The following is a 26412-nucleotide window of genomic DNA, read 5'->3' as shown; positions in this document are numbered from 1 at the left end:
TCTTCCTAACAACATATTTTCTTTCTAACATGATTCTTCCAAACATGACCATGGAATGTTTTTCCGTGTTTGTGTTCTCTTATTTTCTTGAGCAGTAGTGTGTAGTTCTCCTTGAAGAGGTCCTTAACATCCCTTGTTAGTTGTATTCCTAGGTATTTTATTCTCTTTATATCAATTGTGAATGGGATTGGCTCTCTGTTTGTCTGTTATTGGTGTATAGGAAGCCTGTGATTTTTGCACATTGATTTTGTATCCTGAGAATTTGCTAAAGTTGCTTATCAGCTTAAGGTGATTTGGGGCTGAGACGATGGGCTCTTCTAAATATGCAATCATGTTGTCTGCAAAAAGAGACAATTTGGCTACCTCTTTTCCTAATTGAATATGCTTTATTTCTTTTTCTTGCCTGATTGCCCTGGCCAGAACTTCTAATACTATGTTGAATAGGAGTGGTGAGAGAGGGTGTCCTTGTCTTGCACCAGTTTTCAAAGAGAATGCTTTCAGTTTTTGCCCGTTCAGTATGATATTGGCTGTGGATTTGTCATAAATAGCTTTTATTATTTTGAGATACCTTTCATAGATACCTAGTTTATTGAGAGTTTTTAGCATAAAGGGCTGTTGAATTTTGTCAAAGGTCTTCTCCACATCTATTGAGATAATTATGTGGTTTTTATCTTTGGTTCTGTTTATGTGATGGATTACATTTATAGATTTGTGTATGTTGAACCAGCCTTGCATTCCAGGGATGAAGCCTACTTGATCATGATGGATAAGCTTTTTGATGTGCTGTTGGATTCAGTTTACCAGTATTTTATTGAAGATTTTCATATCAATGTTCATCATGGATGCGATCCCCATCAAGTTAGCATTGATTTCTTCACAGAATTGGAAGAAAACACCTTAAACTTCATATGGGACCAAAAGAGAGCCCATATAGCCAAGACAGTCCTAAGCAAACAGAACAAAGCTGGAGGCATCATGTTATCTGACTTCAAACTCCACTGTAAAGCTACAGTAATCAAAACAGAGCTATGAACCAACGGAACAGAACAGAGGCGTCCAAAGTAATGCCACACATCTATAACCATCTGATCTTTGACAAACCTAACAAAAACAAGCAATGGGGAAAAGATTTCCTATTTGGTAAATGGTATTGGGAAAACTGGCTAGCCATATGCAGAAAGCTGAAACTGAATCCCTTCCACACACGTTACACAAAAAACTAACACTAGGTGGATTAAAGATTTAAACATAAGATCTAATACCATAAAAACCTTAAAACAAAACCTAGGCAATTCCATTTAGGACATAGGCATGGGCAAGGACTTCATGACTCAAACACCAAAAGCAATGGCAACAAAAGCCAAAAATAGACAAATGGGATCTAATGAAACCTAAGAGCTTCTGCAAGGCAAAAGAAACTGTCATTGGAATGAACTGGTAATCAACAGAATGGGAAAAATTTATGCAATCTACCCATCTGACAAAGGGCTACTATCCAGAATCTACAAAGAACTTAAACAAATTTACAAGAAAAAACAACCCCATAAAAAAGTGGGCAATGGATATAAACCAATGCTTTTCAAAAGAAGACATTTATACAGCCAACAAACATATGAAAACATGTTCATCATCACTGGTCATTAGAGAAATGCAAATCAAAATCACTGAGATACACATCACGAAAGTGAGAATGGCAATCATCAAAAAAAAAAAATCAGGAGACAACAGATGCTGGAGAGAATGTGGAGAAATAGGAACATTTTACACTGTTGGTGGGAGTGTAAATTAGTTCAACCATTGTGGAAGACAGTGTGGCAATTCCTCAAGGATCTAGAAATAGAAATTCCATTTGACCCAGCAATTCCATTACTGGGTATGTACCCAAAGGATTGTAAAACATTCAGTTATAAAGACACATGCACATGTATGTTTATTGTGGCACTGTTTACAATAGCAAAGACTTGGAATCAACCCGAATGCCCATCAATAATAGACTGGACAAGGAAAATATGGCACATATACATCATGGAATACTATGCAGCCATAAAAAAGGATAAGTTCACATCCTTTGCAGAGACATGGATGAATCTGGAAGCCATTGTTCTCAGCAAACTGACACAAGAACAGAAAAATAAACACCACATGTTCTCACTCATAAGTGGGTATTGAACAATGAGAACATATCGACACAGGGAGGTGAACATCACACACCAGGGGTGCTATGGGAAGTATAGCAGGGGGTTGGGGGATTAGGGAGGGCTAACATTATGAGAAACACCTAATGTAGATGATGGGGAGATGGATGCAGCAAACCATTATGACATGTGTATACCTTTGTAACAAACCTGCAAGTTCTGTGCATGTACCCCAGAACTTAAAGTATAACAATAAAAAGAAAACTATAATTAAAAAAAAATACTCGCAAAAAATCCATAACAAAATATTAACGGATTAAACCCAATAATATATAAAAGTTTTAATATGCTATGACCAAGTATAGTTTTTTTCTCAGCAATGCAAAGTTGATTTAACTTTATACTAACATCTCTACAAGCTGAAAAATCATTTGGCAGAAATTTTACACTTAGCACAAAGTATTGTGTGTCGATTCGGACTCATGTTGATCAGAAATCTAATCCAATATCAAGCTTAATTAATAATTCAAGAATATGATCAATCAAATCAGGAATAGTACCAAAACACGGAGTACAGTTTCACAGGTCCCATATTCGCTTTTTTGACATGTGATGTTAGGACTGAATTGATGAAGTCTCTCTGGAGCATTTTGTTTTTACTTAGGGGGCAAATATTTTATAGGTAAAAGATGGAAACCATGAGCCAAGAAAGAAAAAAATAGATAAATTGGACTTTATCAAAACTGTTTAAATTTTTATCATTTAAGAGATTATTTCCTCAATGGGTAGAGATAATTTTTCTCATGAATCATTTTTGTTTGTACATTTCTATTTTGTACCACAGAGTTCTGCATGGGTTACAGAACATCCTTCAGGGACAGGGGCCTCATAACAATGCCTTTGATTCTGAGTGTGTCTCATAAGCAGTTCTAAGCCAGGGTCTTTCTGTGAAGAGTGTTCCACAGCTATGGACTCTCCTCAAGCTGGTACCATTAATCTATTTATGTGAAGGTCCAGTTGTCACAGGATGGATATTGGGTTGAGTCTCCTGTCTTCTGTGATTTCTTCAAGTTGGTCCTACAAGGAATCAGGTAAAAAATAGATCACAGCTGAGCTTGTGTTTACCTTTGTTCTCTCTAAATGATCCATCCATGATAAAACAAACAAACAAAATCTCTCAGGAAACCGTGAGTAGAAGAAAATGTCTTCAGGCTGTCAAGGGATATACATGAAAAACCTTCAGATGCCAATAGACATGATGATGAAAGGCTGAATCCTTTACCCTTAAGGTCGGGAACAAAGATAGCCTGGCCTTTCTCACCACTCCTGGTCCACATGTCGCTGGGAAATCGGTCAAGTGAAAAAGAAAAGGCACATTGATTGGAGAAGAAAAGTAAAACTTTCTGCTTCACAGTCAATATGATAATTGCTTTTTTTTTCTTTTTTTAACTCTTAGCTAATCCCTACAAAAAACTCCTGGAACTAACAATTGAGTTTAACAAGGGTTCAGAATATTAATAACAATATAAAAGATGAATTGCATTTTTATGTACAAACAGTAAACAAATAGAACTTGAAATAAAATATTTGGAATAGTATCAGAAAAAATATAACATTTAGGGAATATTTGCAGAAATGTATACAAAAGCTTTACAAGAAAATTAGAAAACATGGCTGCAAAATTTAAGAAGACCAAAAAAATATCTTTGGCCCTTAAAAATCATTATGTATCTTAAACCTAAATGTAAAAGCGAAAATCTGTATAACTTCTGGAAGAGAACAGACCAGCTTTTTATTTTTACTCAGAGGGAACAAATATTTCACAGGTAAAATCTGAAAAAGCATGAATCAAGAAAAAATAGAAAAATTTGACTTTATCAAAAATGTCTGAATATTTGATATTCAAAAACCATCATGTAAAAATGAAAATGCAAGCCACAGAATGGGAAAACGTATTCACAGTACTATACTTGACAATGAATTAACAGCCAGAGTATAAAGAACTCTTACAACACGATAAGAAGACAGCAATCCAACTTAAAATTGGGCAAAGATTATGTCTGTAATCCCAGCACTTTGGGAAGCCAAGGCGAGCGGATCACTTGAGGTCAGGAGCTCGAGACCAGCCTGGCTAGCATGGTGAAACATCATCTCTACCAAACACACAAAAATTAGCCAGGCATGGCGGTGCATGCCTGTAATCCCAGCTACTCAGGAGACTGAGGCAGGAGAATCATTTGAACCCTGGAGGCAGAGGTTGCAGTGAGCTGATAATGCTCCACTGTACGCCAGCTTGGGTGCAGAGCAAGACTCTGTCTTAAAATAAATAAATAAACAAATAAAATGGGCAAAAGAACTGAACAGATATTCGTCAAAGGAGAAAGATTCTCAACTTAATTAGTTAGCAAAGAGATGAAAGAAATCACCACATAGCCGTAGAAGGGTTAAACTTGAAAAGCCTGACAACACAAAGTACCAGCTGGAAACTCTCATTCATTGCTGTTTGCAAAATGAAATGGTGTAACTATTTTGGAAAACACTGTGCCAGTGTCTTCTAAAGTGACCTGTACACTTTCTATAAGATGCTGCAATTTTACTTCTAGCTATTTACCCAGAAAAATTGAAAATGCTCTGCCACAAAGAGTTGTACGTGAATGCTCCTAATAGCTTCATTCATAATAGCAAGAGTAGAAATAACCCACATGCTCATCACCAGGTGAATGAATAAATAAATTGTGGTCCATGTACAAAATGCAATAGTAAGAAATAAGAAGAAACACACTCCTGTAATCCCAACACTTTCGGAGGCCGAGGCAAGTGGATCACTTGAGGTCAGTAGCTCAAGACCACCCTGGCCAACATGGTGAAACCCCATCTCTACTAAAAATGCAAAAATTAGTGGGGTGTAGTGGCTCATGCCTTAATCCCAACTACGAGGGAGGCTGAGGAGGGAGAACCACTTGCACCTGAGAGGCAGAGATTACAGTGAGGCAGGATTGCACCACTGCACTCCTTGCACTCCAGCCTGGGTGACAGAGGGAGACTTTGTCTCAAAGAAGAAAAACAATGAAAGAAATGCACTATTGGTATAGGCAACACTATGCATAAGTCTCAAAAGCATTACTCTGTGCAATAGGAGCCAGACACAAAAGAGTAATGAAATAATTTTATTCATAGGAGATTTCCAACTTCACAAGGCAATCTACAGTGACAGAAAGCATTAGTCCTGGGTCTTGAATGACTAGTACTTTCAGTGAATGCCTAGGGACCTGTGACTTGGCAGGATAGAGCACAGTTAAAGACTCCAGATTCACTCGTCTCAGGATACTACTTTTTGTGACATTGGCTGTGTGCAATATTGTGGCTCATAAAATAAAACTGGAAAGATAATTCTGAATGAGTTGAAAGAGGATCTTGAATTTAACAATGGCACATGTATTTATACTTGAAGTGATTGGCATTATTGGTTTTAGAAGAAGGGAAACATTTTGTGGACGTTTGCAACCAATTTTTTATATTCACAAGCACGTTATTGTATTATAACCCATATAAGCAATCCATTTCTCATAATGTTTTTCATGTTTAATCAATAACAAATATGTCCATTAGTGTTTTTCAGAGCACCCAAATTGTACCGGTAAAACATCAGAAGAAAATTATAGGAGAGTTTTCGGGGGTGTGTGTAACACAAATATTCATTGATACCAGACATAATCTGGGTCCCAGACCTGATCCAGCTGGTAAGCTAAGATGAAATCAATTGCTTGAGTGAATTTGTGTTAATAATCATGTCCCTTTTATATTAAAGGAACTGTCATGTTATTCTTTCCCATGAATTAATTTAAATACTAACTCAGCACATTCTATATGCAAGATACTATACTTGGCCCAATTTTACAAGACTTGACATTAACTGCTTCGTGGAAATAATGTTTGAACTTCTCAGGATATATTACCATTCTTTTCTGAGATAAAATGTACTCTTTGGGACATGTTCAGTGTATGAAAAATACTTAAATATTCATTAATTTCCTTCTGTCTACCATGTCATAGTAGATGACTTAAACCTAAGTATGATTACGTTGAAAATTTTTTCAGACTAGGAATGTGCATTATCAAAAAAATAAAATAAACAGAGTAGACAAAATGATCTATTTTCGGAGGTGTAGCAATGGAAAACTCCATTCTTCCCACACTTTACACCAAATATTATAAATATGATTCTCTTTCCTCTTGGAAAGAGAATGGCTATTCTCTCCCTGTTCCATTTAGATGTCATTCAATTATAAATAGTTAAGGTAAAAACACACAGAAAGAGTTGTTCAACAGCGATATTAACTCCATGTTTATGGGGAAATATAATCACAGGCACATGTAAATAGAAATTTAGAAACATCTCTGCCCACGTGACCTAAATACATATTAAAGCATCTCATTTCTACATTGTCAACATAGTAATAAAGCTTATTAAAAGGTTTTAAACCTTACTGATCTTTCCTTGAAATAAATATGAAGCAAGCATTATATTGTTAAACTCATTAATTCCAAAAATCATCCTGTCTCTGTGGATCATTGCCCTGAAATTCTCCAGCTGTCGCACCTAGGAAGCATATTTGCATAACAAGGTGACACTTAGGGACCCACCACAAAATGTTAGCAGTATTAGTGTAACCAGAAACATGGCAGCCATTATCTCAGGGTTGGTACATTTTCTGTTGTTGTCATTCATTCCATGTAATTTCTCCCTGCAGTGTAATAGAAAAACTCAGTATTTCAATAATCCTGATCATCCTGCCAAATGAAATCCTTTGTTTCTCAAATGGTGCTTACTGAGTGGTTAAACTGTAGGAATTTCAGTCTTTAGCAGAAAAATAAACTCTGAGAGAATAATTCAAGTTTGATGTTCTCATTGGCTTCTTTGCAATTTCTGAGGAGACCTACTCACCCACTGAGGCACAGCATAAAAATGAGTGCTCAGTGAGGGCAGTCAAGAACCCCACAGCTGAAGAATGGCAGGAGGAGCCTCTTATTCCCTAGGTGGGGTATCCCCTTCTTTCTCAATGGCATTCATCAAAACACTGCCTTCTCCAAACTGTGGCTTATACTTGACCCATCTCTCCTGGTCAGGGCTCACCATCTGGTGTAGCTCATCTATCTTTTTGTATTGCCTTTAGCTCCTTCTTCCTTTACTCTATTTTCCTCTCTGTGGTTATTTTATACTTAAAACATCATTTTCATTTCTCACTTTTCTGCTAAAATAACTAACGTCAAGTACCAAATGGTCTATAATGTTAGACCTGGCCAATGTAAACCACCCAAAACCCCAGGCTTACTAAATCAGTTCTTAGAAATCACTCCAATTCATCTCCTTCTGGGCCAAAGTGCTTCCTCAAACCATTTAAATCTATTTTTAGTTCCACAATAAGCTTTTGCATTTAGTTTATGTTACTAAATCATATTTGATATTTTAAGAATGTATTAATGTTTTATGTCACATGGTTCAAATTTCTACTAAATAATCAGTAATTCAACATCAAGAAATATTGCTTGAATAAGTGATCTGACCCTCTGGTTTTCAAATCTAAGTTTTACTGGCTATCAAATAGATTTATGTGCTTTTAAGTAAGTCAGGCAGTCACCCGAATGAGCTTCAGTCTGTAGACATGGAAACGTGAGGACTCAGTGGATGTCCTATTTTATCTGGTGATTTTAAAAACTGCTAAAATATAAGACACCCTGTAGTAGAGTCACATACTACTTATTTGTACCATTATCAGTTATCTAAGGAAGTATCTGTGATTTCCAAAACAAGAAATATAGGAAAATATTGCTCATGGCTGCTTGTTTATGGACAATTTTTGTTGTTCTCCATGCCAAATATAGTGAGACGAAATATTATTATATATAAAATATATGACATATCATATATAGAGAGATATGCTATATATCATATATGGTATATCATATATATCAGAAGATTGATTCTGGATCTGCCAACCTTTGTAAATAACTTTATCAAACATAGTTCAGTACAAGAATCTGACACACACGGGATATTCTTCATGGAAAAAAAAGTGTTTTAAAACAGAATTTGGGCAGACTTGAGCAACTGAAATGAAAAAGATATCAGTTGAATGACTTCTTTTGCAAGGGTGTTCAATCTTTTGGCTTCCCTGGGCCACATTGGAAAAACAATCGTCTTGAGCCACACAAGAGATGATCTAAGGACAACTATCCTCATTTTCAAGATCTAGGGACATAGAGGAATGATAAAATTCCGAGTTGGAAAGCAGCTGAGCAAACCAAAAGTCATTCCAAGTTCAGTGTTGTTTTCAGATTAACGAATTTCTGGTAGTGTTGTCATTGCCAGTGCATATCCATTTCTCCATTTGTGTAAGCCCAGTTTATGTCAGAACAAACAAGAACTATGAAAAGTAAGAATGGCGCTATCATCAAGTTTCATTAAAAGAGCACAGTTACGGTTGTTGGAATTCATCCGGTATCTTCCTCATATTCCTTACTCTGGTGACAAGCTTCAGCTTCTGGGCCACAGGGCTGGCTAGCTACATGCAGAAAACTGAGACTGGACCCCTTCCTTCCACATGATACAAAAATTAACTCAAGATGGAGTAAAGACTTAAATGTAAAACCTAAAACCATAAAAACCCTAGAAGAAAACCTAGGCAATACCATTCAGGGCATAGTCGTGGGCAAAGATTTTATGACAAAAATGCCAAAAGCAATTGTAACGAAAGTGAAAATTTACAAATGGGATTTAATAAAACATAAGAGCTTCTGCACAGCAAAAGAAACTATCATCAGAGTGAACAGGCATCCTACAGAATTGGAGAAAATCAACCATTTGACAGAGGTCTAATACCCAGAATCTACAAGGAACTTAAACAAACTTACAGGAAAAAAAGCCCATCACAAAGTGGGCAATAGATGTGAACAGACACATATCAAAATAAGACATTTTTGTAGCAAAGAAAATTTAAAAATCTCCACATCACTGATCATTAGAGAAATGTAAATAAAAATCACACTAAGATACCATCTCATGGCAGCCAGAATGGTGATTATTAAAAAGTCAAGAAACAATAGCTGCTGGCAAGGATGTGGAGAAATAGGAAAGATTTTACATTGTTGGTGGGAATGTAAACTAGTTCTACCATTGTGGAAGACAAGACAGTGTGGTGATTCCTCAAGGATCTAGAACCAGAGATATCATTTGACCCCGTAACCTCATTACTGGGTCAACTTTATATACCCAAAAGGTTATAAATCATCCTCCTACAAAGAGACATGAACATGTATGTTTATTGCAGCATTATTTACAATAACAAAGACATGGGGCCAGCACAAATGCCCATCAATGATAGACTGGATAAAGAAAATGCAGCACATATACACCATGGAATACTATGCAGCCATTAAAAAGAATGAGTTTATGTCCTTTGCAGGGACATGGATGAAGTTGGAAGCCATAATCCTCAGCAAACTAATACAGGAACAAAAACCAACACCAGGTGTTGTTACTATGAGTAAGTGGGAGTTGAACAATGAGAACACATGGACACAGGGAGGGGAACAACACAATCTGGGGTCAGTAGGGGGTGGGGAGAGAGAAGAGAGAGAGCATCCAGACAAATAGCTAATGCATGCAGGGCTTAAAGCCTAGATGACAGGCTGATAAGTGCAGCAAACCACCATGGCACACATATACCTATGTAACAAACCTACACATTCTGTACTTGTCTCCTGGAACTTAAAGTAACATTAAAAAAAAAAAAAGAAAAGAAAAGAAAAAAGAAAGAACTACCAGAGATTTGGTAGTTTATAAAGAAAAGAGGTTTAACCGACTTACAGTTCCACAGGCTGCATAAGAGGCATGGCTGGGGAGGCCATGTAAGTCAGGAAACTTACAATCATGGCAGAAGGATGAAGGAGAAGAAAGCACGTCTTGACACGGTGGCAGGAGAGAGACAGAGCAAAGTGGGAAGCGCCACACACTTTCAAGCAAGCAGATCTCCTGAGAACTCACTCACTACTATGAGAACAGCAAGGGAAAAAATCTACCCAATAATCCAATTGCTTCCCACCAGGTCCCTCCTGCAACATTGGGGATTATAATTTCACATGAGATTTGTGTGGGGACACAGTGCCAAACAGTATGAAGTTCTATGGAGTAGTACATAACGTTTCATTGTTTCACAAGTGTCAGCATTCTGTACAGCACTAGTAGAAAATGAGGCTCATGAGAGGATTTCCTTTTTTTAAGACCGAATACTAAGTATCCCTTTGTGTTTATATGCCACACTTTCTTTTTATATATACCCAAAATTGGGAATACTGGGTCATATGGGAGTTTTATGCTTTTAATTACTTAAGGGAACCCCATACTGTTTAAAATAGTGGCTGAGATAATTTACATTCCATCCAATAGGGCACAAAGGTTTCCTTTTCACCACATTCTTACCAGTGCTTGTTATCTTCCATCTTTTTGGTAATAGCCATTCTAATAGGCATGAGTCATTTGCAGCACCATGATGAGCCTTGAGGACGTTGCGTTAAGTGAAGTAAGTCAGGTACTGAAGACAAACACTGCGTGATGTCACTTATGTGTGTTATCTAAGACAGTCAGATTCACACAAGCAGAGAGTACATGGTGGATACCTGAGGCTGGGGGTGGTGAAGAGCTAGAGTAAGGGGATATTGATCAAAGAGTATAAAATATTAGTAGGATAGGAGAAGTAAGTTCAGAAGATCAATTGTGCCACAAGGTGACTAGGGTTAATAACAATGTGTAATATACCTGAAAATTGCTAAGAGAGTAGATTTTTGGTGTTTTCATCACAATATAAAAGTATGTACAGATAATGCACACTAGTTCCCTTGATTGAGACATTTCATAAGGTATACATGTGCTAAAGCATCATGTCGCATTATCACAGATACTCAATTTTTATTTGCTGATTAAAAATTTTAAAAAGTATTTTTAAAAAAAAAGCAAGCTCAGTATATTTTTTCTAGACAATATGGTTGCAAAAGTCTTTCCATGAAGCCACAGTGTGGGTTGAGGGAGAGGTCCGAATGTGGCAGAAGCATGCAGTAAGTCTGCAAATTGATGAGAAACCAGGATGACTCAAGTCTACCAATCTATTTCAGTTCTGAAAGTTTAAATGGATTAAACATCCACACTGAAATCAAGCAATTATTTATTTAGCCCTCCCACCTTCATGATATCAGGTGGATTTTGACTGAGGCAGCTGAGGATTTATTCTGAGACTTGTAGGTCATACTGTCCTCGTTGGGATTAGGGAAGTTATTTCAGTAGCAATATTGTGAGAGTCTTTTAGGACCTCCAGAGGACAAATATCACAGTGCTTCTGAGGGCACTGCTTTTCCACTCATAGATGTACTTCTCACCAGCTTTGTGAAGAAAATGCTGCCTGTATCCTCTCCGGGCCATAGTTACCGGATGCATTCATGGAATCTCACCTAGTTCCTGAAGGCTTTGTGTTTACTACTCCACAGTAAAGCAAGGGTATCTGATGCGTCAACCTCAAAAAATTTGTCACCTTAGAGTCTAGATTTCAGCCAACAACTGAGAACATGCCCAGGTGTTTGAACCTGCATATTCAAACTCTTATCTCTAATAAAAACATCTTTGTTTATAAATTGGCCTAGTCTGAAATCATATTTCTTGTTCACTGGCACAGAACACTTGGAGCCCACTGGTATACATGTTCCCCAAGTTCTTGTGTGTGTGTGTGTGTGTGTGTGTGTGTGTCCATTTTACACACAAGGAAACACTGGTATTGATATAATGTAATATTTTACGATAGAAGGAGGACGAGTTTTGGTGTTAACTTTCTTCCTTTCTTGGTCAGAAGTTGTGTATATATGCTAGGGTCATGCTGAGATCTGACAGTATTTGCAAATCTGGGAACAAAAGAGAGAAGAAAAGGATATTGCAAAAAGAGAATTGTTATAGTTTTTATGATAATTACCCAGGTGAGGTCATTAATGAAACCTTTGAGCAATATGAGAGGCTTCATTAGACAGAGAAAGAGAGCTGGCTTCTGCTAGCACAGGGTAATCGTTGAGAGCAGATGTTAAGGGTACTCTGAATTGTCTAAACCTATTGAATTCAGCCTGTACGATTTTGTTTCCCACCTGTTTTTATTCAATGCCTAGAGTTGCATACACGTAGCATAAAGATGTTGCGAAATCAACCTCTCTTGTCATGCAGCACCCAACTCGCTCACCACGTTTATGGAATGAGTGTTGGACAAGTTGATCTCTAAACTCCACAAACACACTATTATATATGCAAAAAACAAAACATAAAGTCTCAAAATCATACAACGTTTAAACAAAAATCTACTCCTTGGAAGTCTTTGTTTAGGTAAGAGCATTTCATTTATCTGTTTTGAAAGTATTTATTTACCACTTATCACTTATAATGAAATGTATGTGATATGCTATTTTATCCATTATTTTTAGAGGCCTGTGAAACTATATCTATTATATCTCAGAACACCAGAAAAACATAGAGCAGCAAAATAATTTTAGCAAAAAATAATTCAATTTGAAGCAGATGAATAAAACATGGAGTGTCACATAGATGCACATCACCAAGCACAGCTGATACAGCCGTCAATTGATCATATCTTCCAAGAGTGCTCAGAGAAGGTAAAGTGGGATCTAAAATTAATATTTGCTCAACAGCTTTGCTTTATATTTTTGCAAGTCCCCTTATGTCAAAATGCCATGTTAAAGAAACGCATTTTCTATTACATTTCAGAAATCACCATACAAATGTTTGCCTTTTATTGAAATATGGATTGTTTTAATATGCTTCCGAAGCTTAGATAAAATTGCTTTAAAATATTGGAAAATGTAATTTTAACATTGTTGTACAATACTTAAAAATAAAATCTTCTATCACCCCCTTCACTTACCTCCCTTCCTCACTCCATGGCCTTAAGACATTCTACTCCATGTGATGAGTTAATTTTCTGTAGCAGAAATATCAGTTATCTACAGGAGAACCTCTTATTTATTTCAAATGTAGCATTAAGAAACTCAGTATTTAATAATGAGTTGCAAGCTTAGAATCTAACAAACTGGAATCTAGATTTATAAAGAATGATCACTGTATTTAGGAAGTCTAATTTCAGCAAAATCAAGGAATATTTAGTTAAAAGACACGATGCTCCCAGAGACAAGATATAAACAACAAATATTTCTTAATGAAGACCCCACATGCTATGTAATGGTCATGTAATTAGTCTTCGAGACTCCTAAAAAACTTATAGTGATATTTTGAGGATTTAAAAGATATATTTAACTAAGGGTACTATTATAATTAAAGGTTGGCACTTTATGTAATCAAAATATTCTAGCTTAAAATAGATTTGAGAATTAAAATTTAAAAAGTAAAGTTCTCACCTCTCTCCTATTGTGTTCTGACATGATTAACCAGCCAGTATTTGCTTTCATAACATCATATGAAGACTATTTGACATAGAACAGTTTTCCTCATTATTCCTCATATATTCGTTATTTTGAAAATTGCATTTTTATATGTTTCTTAAGACATCTTCCATTCAATAATGCCTGATGGTTTGATGATATAAATCACATATTTCACAATTATATTTTGTTCTATTTTGGTAATAAAAATGTAGAAGAAAATCAAGAGTAGCATTGCTGTGTTAGAAGGAGGCTCATGTTTGCTAAATCAGTACTATTTTTCTTTTGGAGAAAATATAGTGCTGTCTATATTTGGCTAAAAATTAAAATATCAAAACTATAAAACAGGACATCACCATCAAGTTAAAAAGTTATTAGTAAATTTCAGGTGACCATACTAAATATTTATGATAAAAATTACAAAGAAAGTCATCAGTAAGAAGGTCTAACAGTAAATGGTTAACCATATGCACTTCAGGAAGTTGTATGAAATTAATTTGATGGGTCTATTTTATTTATAATATAAAAAAATATACACTTTAGGAAATACAAAGCCAGTATGCTAACAAAACACAGTGTGATGCTTCCTAAAGTGTTCTGACTTTCTTCTGTGAAGGTATCTGAGTATGTGGTATACCTGCATGTATAGTGCTGTCTACATTTGGCTAAAATATAGACAGAAGCCTGTCTGGTATAGCTGCATGTGCGGTATAGCTGCCTGTGTGGTATAGCTGCATGTGTGGTATAGCTGCATGTGCGGTATAGCTGCATGTGTGGTATACCTGCATGTGTGGTATAGCTGCATGTGTGCAGTTAAGCTGCATGTGTGGTATAGCTGCATGTGTGATATAGCTGCATGTGTGCAGTTAAGCTGCATGTGTGGTATACCAGCCTGTGTGATATAGCTGCATGTGTGGCATAGCTGCATGTATGCAGTTAAGCTGCATGTGTGGTATAGCTGCATGTGTGATATAGCTGCATGTGTGCAGTTAAGCTGCATGTGTGGTATACCTGCCTGTGTGATATAGCTGCATGTGTGGCATAGCTGCATGTGCTGTATAGCTGCCTGTGTGGTATAGCTGCATGTGCGGTACAGCTGCATGTGCGGTATAGCTGCCTGTGTGGTATAGCTGCATGTGTGGTATAGCTACATGTGCGGTATAGCTGCCTGTGTGGTATAGCTGCATGTGTGGTAGAGCTGCATGTGCGGTATAGCTGCATGTGTGCAGTTAAGCTGCATGTGTGGTATACCTGAATGTGTGGTATAGCTGCATGTGCGGTATAGCTGCATGTGTGCAGTTAAGCTGCATGTGCGGTATACCTGCATGTGCGGTATAGCTGCATGTGTGCAGTTAATCTGCATGTGTGGTATACCTGCTTGTGTGATATAGCTGCATGTGCGGTATAGCTGCATGTGCGGTATAGCTGCATGTGCGGTATACCTGCCTGTGTGGTATAGCTGCATGTGTGGTATAGCTGCATGTGCGGTATACCTGCCTGTGTGGTATAGCTGCATGTGTGCAGTTAATCTGCATGTGTGGTATACCTGCCTGTGTGATATAGCTGCATGTGTGGTATAGCTGCATGTGTGGTATAGCTGCATGTGTGGTATAGCTGCATGTGTGGTATAGCTGCATGTGTGATATAGCTGCATGTGTGGTATAGCTGCATGTGTGGTATACCTGCCTGTGTGGTACAGCTGCATGTGGGGTATAGCTGTTGCCACCTCAGGTGTTTGTGTCTGCTCACACTACAAAGCTGAGGAAGCAAGATATAAATAAACAAACACGATGTTAAAAATAATAGTCAGCACATTTGAAAAATAAATATATAAAATGAGCTCAAAATGCTCTTAATCCTAAATGAACAAATTTCAATGTCACAGACTTTTCTTCTTGGCTTAATTTTTCTTAAATAAAACACCTGCACCACATAAGGTCTGTCATGCCCAGTTAAGGATAATGGCATTATTTTCTGACAAAAAATATACAGAATATATTGAGTACTTAAAATGTGCTAAATGCTATTTTAAGCATTTTATATTGTACTATCTCATTTAATCCTCTCTCTCTCCCTCAGAGTTAGACAAGATCATCTTCGTGTTACATAATAGGAAATATTGTTTAGAGATATTAATTTTTTTTCTAAATGCACAGAGCAAGTAGAAAGCCTGGAAGTCAAATTTTAGGGTCTCTGACTTCAGGTCTTCAGATTCCATTTTTTTAGCATTATATTATGATCTCTTTTTCCTAAATGACTCCATTAATCTCACAATACTGCATGAGTAAAATGTTCAATGCACTCTTTTAGATGAACCAAATACTCAGCTTTAAAGAATGCTTTGTAAGCAGTGTCCACATGCAAGTTTTTAAAGAAGATCTGTTGGAGACATTGGTCATGCTTCATGTTCACCAAACACATAAACTCTCCGGGATGTCCAAAGAGATTGCTCCCACAACTTACCAACCCCAGCATGCAAAGCCGTAATAACACTAGGAAACAGTTTAGTGCTCCGGAAGCCCTGTGTGACTCAAGGCAAAAAGAAAACAGTGAAACTGAAATTGCGGAAGTTCACATGCATTAACGAATTGGGCGTTTTTACAATACTCCTCTGTCTTTCAAAATAGTTCTAGTTTTCTTATAGTTTATTACTGTTTATACTTTCCCGAAAGGTTGTCCGACCACAGCTCTGCATCCAAAGGAAGGAAATCGCCATATTTTTCCTTGTTTTATGTCTTTTATTTTTTTTCAAATATCTGCAATGTTGATGTGCTACTAAACCCTCATTTAAGAAAATGTTGGTCAAAAACCAGAATATTGATTGCCGGGCAATAGCAGGAAGTTTGTGAAATAAAGCAGCATGATGCTGAAGTAGTCATCGAGAAAATGACGTGGATTTGTCAGTTCTTTCAGTAAACGGTCTCTTTGAGTTTTGTTACTCATTTTTAGAGAAATAAAATGAACGTAATCATCAAATTTTTCCAAATGGGACCAAGCTCTTTTTGAGGTTGGAGTCACCTTCACCTTTACTGTCACCCAGCCTGCAGGTTTTCTTTTCCTTTTCATTTTTTTCTTTCTTCACAAACCAGATACGCCAAAGTTCTGTTATTATTTATTATTACTGCATTTGAAAAAGTTAACTGTTTAGAAAGTGCTGGAAAAGGCTTTCAAAGGCCTTCAAGCATTTTGCAAAACCTCTGCTTCCTTAATTCAGAAATCTGTATTTTAAGGAAAATTTTATGTTTCTGTTTGGTTTACATTTAAAACATTAACCAGCATTTTTGTAGGACCTGCTTGATATATTGAGGTGTGTATTTATTTTCATTGCACGATTGTTTCATCTTTAAGCATTATTTGCTGACCCAAAGGGACAGGAAAGAACACCGTGGCTTTTGTCACAGATGCCAAGCCTGAACATTGAGAGTTTGTTATAGACAACTCCAGCTCTGCTTTAAACCTTAATAGACTTATAAACACCAAGGGAAGGCAGGGGATCTAGCATAATGACGTTAGAAAAATTAAAACTATTTTAGTAGCAAGGAGTTTCTACTTTTTAAAACTTTACATTAGCAGGAAGCTGTCCATATGACTCACAACCTTTATTTAGCCAAGATTACAACTGAGAGTAATTCAAAGAGCGACTTTTGAAGTCACTTATGGAGCATGAAGTAATATACAACTCCACACCTACTCAGCATGCACAATTGTCACTGCTAGGCTGATAAAATATTCTTATTCTACCAAACAGTATACAAACAGGGAGCTAATACAAATGTTTTCTCATCCCTCATTTCTAGCCAATCACACATCCTTTAAAACTTGAAAAACATTTTCTGTTATTTTTTCCTAGGATGAGCAGAAAATATGTCATCTCAGGTAAAAAACAGAACAAAACAAAAATTCCAACCAGGCAAGCAAAAAATAATTTTTAAAAAGGTTTTCTATCTCCTGAGCAATTCTGATTCACCTGTGCATCCAGCAGATGTAAATCCATGAGTGGATTCTGATGTTGATCCTGACTCTGAGCATCTGTGAATTAATTTTAAGAAAAGTAAGTTATATTAACATACATAAAAACTACTCTGAAATCCAAATATTCTACATCGATTATTTAGAATACTGATATTCTAAATAATAGATATTTATTGTTAGATTTTCAAAATACCAATATTCTAAATAATAGTGAAGAATATTCTAAATAATAGATATTTATTGTTAGTTATTTAGAATACCGATATTCTAAATAATAGTGAAGAAAAATAAATTGCAAGAGGATTGCATGGACCCTCCGAAAGGTAAGACAGGAGGTGAAGGGTAAATGCATGCCTGTGCAGCCCTGGGGGAAGTAATCAGAGTGGCTGGGAGGTGGCACCAAGCACAATGCTTAGTCCAAGTCCCCCATAGCCACCCCTGAAGCCTGATCCTGGCCCATCTAATGCTAGTGCACATGACTAGTTGAGGGCAAGTGGAACCTGGTAGTTAACAGTTAGATTTTGCCAGAATCCCGTTTTTCTTATTCCAAGTCCAGTGTATTGTCCACTACCTACTTCATTCCAAGTTTTGAAAAGGGATGTCGCTATGTTGAACTTTAAGCTTGTCGGATAGAAAGCCTCCCATGAGTCCTCGAACCTCTAAGCAGCTTAATCCCTGACAGAATTAAGATGATCTGCACTTAATTTTTCTAGCACAAAGTTAGCAAAACGCTTTTCGGAAAAAAAAATCTGGATCTTTTTCTATTAAAAAGATTTTAATATAAAATATGAAAGATTCTGTCAAAAATTGTGTGATACCCTGAGAGGCAAGAGCAATAGTGAGGCTCTTAGTGATCCAGTAATTAGTGTTTCAGAGATTTAAAAGCAATGATCAAAATGTTCCAGGAAACCATGAAGAATTCCACCAACCTCTGAGATTATTATAAAGAAAGAAACGTGTATTCAAAAACTAAAGCATATCATAAATTGAAAGTAAAAACATGTGTGTGGGTCTATCAGCATATTTGACTATCCTGAAGACAGTTATTAGAAAATGTCCAAACCCGCCGGGTGCGGTGGCTCACGCCTGTAATCCCAGCACTTTGGGAGGCCGAGGCGGGTGGATCACGAGGTCAAGAGATCGAGACCATCCTGGCCATGGTGAAACTCTGTCTCTACTAAAAATACAAAAAAAAAAAAAAAAAAAAATTAGCTGGGTGTGGTGGTGTGTGCCTGTGGTTCCAGCTACTCGGGAGACTGAGGCGGAAGATGCACCACTGTACTCCAGTCTGGCGACAGAGTAAGACTCCGTGAAAGAAAAGAAAAGAAAGAAAGAAAGAAAGAAAGAAAGAAAGAAAGAAAGAAAGAAAGAAAGAAAGAAAGAAAGAAAGAAAGAAAATGTCCAAACCAAGTAAAGAAAATGTCCAAACCAAGTATAGAAAGACAATAAAAAAGGGGAGGAGGAAAACAGGGGGAAAAAGAGAATATAACAGAATGAGGCAGAAACAATATTTAAGCAGAATAGCCACAGAATAAACTCAAAGATGCAGGGGAAAGGAAGTAATAAGCATGAAAGCAGAGATACATAAAATAGAAAACAAAGGAATAATTGAGCTCATTCACAGTGCCAGGTTATTTGTTTCTGAAAGTGTAATAAGATGGACAAACCTCTGGCAATGATGGTCAAAGGAAAAATAAAGAGAATGGGCAAAGAGCCAATATTGGAAATGAAAATGGGAATTATCACTGCACATAATAAAGACTAAAATGATAACAGACTATTATGAAAAAATGTGCCCGTGCATTTTAAAACCTAGAAAACAGGGACAATTTTCTCGAAAAGTATAAATCTTCAAAGCTGATTCAAGTATTAGAGATAATGCATAATAAAAACTTTTAGAAAACTATAAGGAGAGCACTTCAATAACCTGATGAAGGAATTACAGGAAACATATGACATAATAAAACTTAAATAAAAATTCTTATTAAATATAGTCAGAAACAATACCAGTTTCCCAGTTTCATCATACCTGTTAAAACAAACAAACAAAAAAAGAATCAATTGTAAAAAATAAAGAAAATAAGTTCTAAAGTGTATCATTGGGTTTCTAGAAATAAATAGTATGAAGCAAATATATATATATGAAGCAAATATATATATATATATATATATATATATATCTTCCAGTAAGGAAAGGAAAAAGAAAAATATATAAAATGTGTGAGAATTAAAAAGGGAAAAAAGAAAATGGTCATTATTCACACATAATATGATTGTTTATGTAGCAGTCCCAAAAACGTCTACCTACAGACAAATCTCTAGAATTAATATTGGAAATTAAGCTAGGTTACACACTGTAAGATTCATACTTAAAAGTAATAGGATTTTTACGCTGAAATAGCAAACATATCACAAGCTTGTAATTTATAATAGAAAAATATATTTGTAACTAACAATATATTTAAAAACACATGTGTAAGTTTGCTCTGGAGAAGCATGAAGCTTTATCTTGAACACGCTAAAGGAAGTCCATATACAGTTGTAGGTAAAATAGGCGTATGCATAAACAGCCGTAACATGGAAGAGATACCAGTTTTCCCCAAACTGACCTGTGTATTCAACTGCATTCCACAAATCCTGTGATTGTTTTTGTTTGTTTTTTTCGTGGGGGGTTTGTTTGTTTGTTTTTGATGGTATCAAGTAAGCTGATTCTAAAACAAAGCTACAGAAGTTAACAATAGGCAAGATATTTCTCTGGATTTCAAACTCCTTATCCTGGAGTTCAGGAGTTCATGTCTTAAAAATCCAAATTATCATTTTTTTTCCCCTTGGGGAATGCTAGGCAGCTCTCTACTTTCTCTGTATTCTCTCTCAATGACCTTCACAACATTCACTATACGATCTCTTGTATAATGACTGTTTTTGTATCTTTCTTTCCATATCTACTTGATTATGAATGCTTCATGATAAAAGAACACCTGTAATTATAGCTGAATCTTTTATAGAAGACTTGCCCTCACTCACCTGTGTTCAGAAAACGCCTCCTGTGTGCTTGGCCTCGTTCTGAGTCCTAGGGACACAAAAGTCTACAAGACATGCTAAACTTCTCTCTTGGGAACTTATATTCTAAAGGTGGTATCTATGTAAATATTTGATGAATAAAGGGATACAGATTTCAATGCCAAAGAGTAAAAATTATTTCACTGTAGAAGATATCAGACTAGTAAATGTAATAAAACATGTAAAAATTGTGCTTCCTAAAAATATTAGCATTAAACATAATTAGAATATTAGAACATTAAAAGAGAAATTAGCTCAGATATTATCTAATCAGGTAACTTCCATTTTGATGATGAAACAAAGGCTCAGAGAGCTTAAGAGGATTTGTTTTGCTTTGGAGCATTTGACTCTGGATATTTTTTCATTTGGGCTAAAATTTATATTTTGGAGGAGTGAACTTGAATGAACCCATTTGACTGGGTTTTTTTCATGTGGACTAAAATGTATTTATTGGAGGAATGAACTGAAATGATCAATACAGTCAGGTAATCAAATCCTGCATGAATGGTTGAATTTCATTATCAGTGTCTGTAGGATGGTTGATCTGATTCCCATGTGAGGCTGCAGTGTCGCTCCTGTGCCTGGCTGAGAGAGGATCATCAAACGTGCTCATCAAGGGCTGCTAACCAAAGGCTCTTTTTTTATGTTGGAGCAGTTATACCAGAAAAACAGGAATGCTAGAATCTCTTTGAAATAAGTCAAGAAACAGAAAAAGTGAGGTCTTTCACTAAGCTATATCTAGCCAGGCATGGCCATGTGCACCTGTAGTCCTAGCTACTCAGGAGGCTGAGGCAGAAAGATCAGTTGAGCACAGGAGTTTGAGGATCTGTGAACTTGCCTCTGAAGAGCCACTGCACTCCCGTCTGGACGACATAGGAAGATCTGTCTTAAAAATAAATGTTTAAAAAGATATGTGTCTGAAGAGAGGGTGTGAGAACCAAGTTACATAAAAATGACCCAATTCAAATGCAATCTGCATGATTGTCTCTCGTCCAGGCAGGCCAGGGAAGACCTCCCTTGTGTTACTCACTAAAGCAGAACCTGAGGCCTTCGTAGATGCATAGTTCCTACCTAGTCATCACTTAGAGGACTGCATAATTCACCAAGAGGGTGAAATCTGCTCTAACTGGTTTATAAAATTTATCCTATATGCATTTATTTTCCTAAAAGTTCCTTGAATATTTGCTCAGATTCTTAAAGCAGATGAGAAAAAATCATTATTTGTGCAAAAAAAATTATATTTACTGTTAAATTTGATTTATTATGGCTAGCACTTCTAAGTACAGACATTTTCTGAATTATTGAAACGCAGTATAGTGTCCTACATGTAAAGTTATTTGCTTTGCAATATTATGTGAGACCAGTTAAAGTGTTATTCAAGTAGTTTAGAAGTATAAAAATATAAAGAGAATGTCTCATAATTTCTTAAATCAAGTGTAATAGTTGTTAGTCCTTATCTAAATTGTTACTAAAATGCCTATCTAAAACTTCTTCATAACGAGCTCAATCATTTTAAAGATTATAATTTATCTCTGAGCGTCATATACTAAAACAAGATCCTCAGTACCAAATGTGACCAAGTTTAATTTAAAAATATCTCATTAATTTGCAGTAATGAGATGTAATGAATATTTATGGGAGGTTTTATCTGTACCTATTAATTTGCCATGATGTGTCGCTGATAAACTAGTCCTCTAAGCTGAAACCAAGACATGTGGCAGTGAAAAGCATATAAAATAATGTTCAATATCTACCACTTGAGATTCCGACATTCAGTGTAAAAGGTAATGTTTTCTGCAAATGAAAGTTTACTATATAATGCGCTGAGTGCACCACAGGGAGTGAAGTCATTTTCTCTGCACACACAGTTTATTACTTTTGAATATCATTTATCTCCTACTTCACCAATAAGGCAGAACAACAGTGTTTTTCCTGCAGCGGAAAGCAATTGTCTTCTCTTCTCGATATTAGATAAAAGGTCATTTGTATTGCAGATGAAAGGAAGTGGCGATCTGCGAACCACCAGCAAGTTTCGTTGAAGGGTTTGAGGCTGTGCTGGTCCTGGCTCCACAGTGGTCTGATGTTTTGCTGAGCGCACTGGGTGGGACCTCGGCTGTGCTCTCCTGCTTGTCACTGTACCACTAATGGTCACTGAGCACATTTCCTTACACAGTTTCCAATGGTGCCTTCATGTGCCTCAAAGCAGCAAACTATAATGAATTATTTGCTCACAGTAGTTTACTCTACAGAAAGGTGAATGGAAACATATGATCATCTGCACGTTTTCCCAATTGATGAATCTTGAAGAAAACTCCTTCCTAAAGACTGAGGCCTTAATTCTGGCTATTATCAGTTTAAAACAGACTAGCCTTCAGCTTAAGTCAACGTAATCACAGTCCGAATGCAATTTTTATGCCCTAAACAGTAATTGTGTCCAGAGTGAGAACGCTCAAAAATCTATAAGAAGAAGCTGTAAAACTGTGGTCTTCAGGACATAAACATTTTGTGATAATGAGGGACATTTTCACATAAGTCATCTAGACTCAAATTGCTGACTGTAAAGGAGGGATATTTCAGATCTTTAATTCTGCAAATCAAGAGATCTGTATAGTAATTTATTTTTGTTTTGGCTTAGGAATAGTATAATCTATTAGAAGGAACTTGGTATTAATTTTAAAATTATAATAGAGTAAAAGCTTTCTAATTTTTAATTTTGTAGTATAAATGACCAAAAACTCCTTTTATTTTCAAATAAAAAGACAAAATTATTGATTTAATTTAGATTTCAACAAGTTAAGTAGAAATCTTAAGATTGGTTTAATAACCCATAGAAAGGCAAAATTAGGGTACAGAGCACAAAAACCAATACAGAAAATGGCGTGAGGGAGAAAAAAATCATTCAAAGAGAAGGTAGGGCATAAAACAGAAAGAAAATCAAGACAAAAGGAAAGTTAAAGAATGAAGTAAGAGAAACTCATAAGCAATTACATTGAATAGGAATGGACCAAATCATCCTATTTAAGAAAAATTTTGAGGCCGAGCATGGTGGCTCACACCTGTAATCCCAGCACTTTGGGAGGCCAAGGTGATCAGGCGGATCACCTGAGGTCAGGAGTTCAAAGCCTGACCTCGTGGCAAAACCCTGTCCATACTAAAAATACAAAAATTAGCTGGACATGGTGGCACATGCCTGTAATCCCAACTACTCGGGAGGCTGAGGCAGGAGAATTGCTTGAACCTAGGAGGCAGAGGATGCAGTGAGTCAAGACCACTGCACTCCATCTCAAATAAAATGTATAAATAAAATAAATATAGGAGAATTTTGGTAGACATACTTAAATCTAAGGAAAAAGCAATTAAATTTATGATGGGCAAATGCCAAACATAACAAACAAAAAAACAACCCAAATGAAGCAGCTGTATTATATCAGGCAGCAGAAAATATAAACAGGAATGTTTTCTAATGATAACACTTTCAGCAACACAAGATTTGATACTAAGCTTGCCTGCACTCTTAAAATAGGTTTTCTTAAAAGGTAGAAACCATAAGAAATTAGATAATTTATAGTAGCAATAACACAAAATTTAAAATAAGAATAAACATAACTGTGTAAAATTCTTGTGATGGAAACATTAGAATACTGAAAAAAGATAAAAATATATAAAAACAAATGATGAGATTTCTCATATAAGAATATATATTAGGCCGGGCGCGGTGGCTCAAGCCTGTAATCCCAGCACTTTGGGAGGCCAAGGCAGGTGGATCACGAGGTCAAGAGATCGAGACCATCCTGGTCAACATGGTGAAATCCCGTCTCTACTAAAAATACAAAAAATTAGCTGGGCACGGTGGCGCGTGCCTGTAATCCCAGCTACTCAGGAGGCTGAGGCAGGAGAATTGCCTGAACCCAGGAGGCGGAGGTTGTGGTGAGCCGAGATGGCGCCATTGCACTCCAGCCTGGGTAACAAGAGGGAAACTCCGTCTCAAAAAAAAAAAAAAAGAATATATATTAAAGTTATGTAAGAAACTGAGATTTTCAGTTTCAGAAAGAGAAACGGATACAGATATAATAGCACGTAAGAAGTTAGGAAAATACCCTGAAATGTTAAATTTAAATTGGAAATGTGACTATGTGCTAAGGATCTTTTATTGAAAATAACTCCAGCTCTCTTTGCTGAACGACCCTAAAAGACATAAACTTTAGAAGCAGTCAGAACGACTAGTATCTAATCACTATTTCTAAATACACTTTTCCGATACAGGAACTAAAAAACAATTGGAGAAGTTCTAAGACAGAGGACAGAGTTATCCTAGAACGTCTTGTGCCGGAAAACAGCAAGATACAAAAGACCAAGGAGGGTATGTTGAAAGCACAGAAGAGTTAGATTCAAGTTGCTTCTATCGGCCAAATATGGGATACATGAACATCAAAAATGAATACTCACTGTATTTTATTGGGTCCATAAAAAGCCATGTGTTTATGGCGATGTGAAGCTGGGGTGGGTGGAGAAAGCACATCCTTTGACATCGTTACTGGTGACAGCTAAATGTTTTTCATGCACTTTAGGTAGAACTATCATAGTTCATCCCCAGTTCATGAGGAAAAAATTTCTCTTTTTGGAATAGAACTAGTCCATAAACATGGAAGAAGCCAGAAAACACCCTCTTTCAACTTGAAAGAAAACGATTGATTCGGTCAACAATGATCAATTATTAACGAACAGTAAAGTCATTTTCTGAGCACTTGTTCAGATATTTCCACAGTTCCAAAGGTTAGTCCTACTTGTGAATTGGAAAGGAACACAAAACAAAACAAAAAATACCATTATAATTAAGCTTCCCAATCTTCCCCAAGTTATCGGATTTCGCCCCATAAATAATGAGGTGACACCATACACCTCCAATGCAGTTCATCTACACGTACACCGCCTTGCCTGTTTTTCTAGTGATGGAAGAAAAGCTTCAGCTGAATTAAATTTAAGTAGTTTAACTGAGCAACGACTGATCCACAAATGGGGCAGCCCCCAGAATCACAACAGATTCACAGACAATCCAGGGATGCCTTGTGGTCAGAACAAATTTATAGACAAAAAGCAAAGTGATGTACAGGAATCACAAGTGAGTTACAGAAACAGAGAGAATGGTTACAGGTTGGTCTTTGCCCTGTTTGAACACGTTTTTAACATTCCGCAGTGGACGAGTGGTTGAAGTATAGCCGCTGGGCTGGCAGATACTCAGCTACTGTGACAGGTGCACACTATTAACTTAGGTTTTCGATTTTGTCTGACAATTAAGCTAGGTTACGGTTCATCTACAAGGACTCAAATAAAGAAGTACAGAGTCCTTCTCAGGCCATATTTAGTTTGCTCTGACACTAGTTTTCTAGACTGCCTTAACCAAGTGCCACAGACTAGGATGCTTCAAGTACGTCAGGATTTAAGACATCAGCAGGGCCATGGTTCCTCTGAAGCCTGTAGGGCAGGTCTTCATTGTCGCTCCAGGCTTTGGTGAGGAACTGGCACTGTCAGTCCCTGGTTTGCAACTGGTTACCACTCATGTCTGCCTTTGTCATCGGGATGTTCTCCTGAGTAGATCTGTCTTCACAGTTTTTTACAAGGACACCAGAGGCCACCGTACTCCATTGTGACCTCATTGTAACTAACGACATCAGCAGTGATCGTATTTACAACTAAGGTCATAATCTAAGGAGGCGAGTGCATCTTCTTTGGAGACGCACAATTCAACCAGCAACGATTCTTGCTG

General features: G+C 36.7%; 1 long non-coding RNA gene across 1 annotated transcript; it reads right to left on the bottom strand.

Annotated features, from left to right (window-relative positions):
• Positions 1-1904: 1904 nt before the first annotated feature.
• Positions 1905-25187, bottom strand: LOC108588300 (uncharacterized). The gene is made up of 3 exons (XR_008476499.2): positions 25095-25187; positions 17584-17645; positions 1905-3212 (listed from the first exon to the last, which is right to left on the bottom strand). It is a non-coding gene; the product is annotated as an uncharacterized LOC108588300 (long non-coding RNA).
• Positions 25188-26412: the final 1225 nt, after the last annotated feature.

Source organism: Callithrix jacchus, chromosome 14 (genome assembly GCF_049354715.1).
Source record: "Callithrix jacchus isolate 240 chromosome 14, calJac240_pri, whole genome shotgun sequence".
Classification (NCBI taxonomy): Eukaryota; Metazoa; Chordata; class Mammalia; order Primates; family Cebidae; genus Callithrix; species Callithrix jacchus.
Note: the sequence above shows the minus strand (reverse complement) of the source record. Positions and strands in the feature narration are given on the sequence as shown.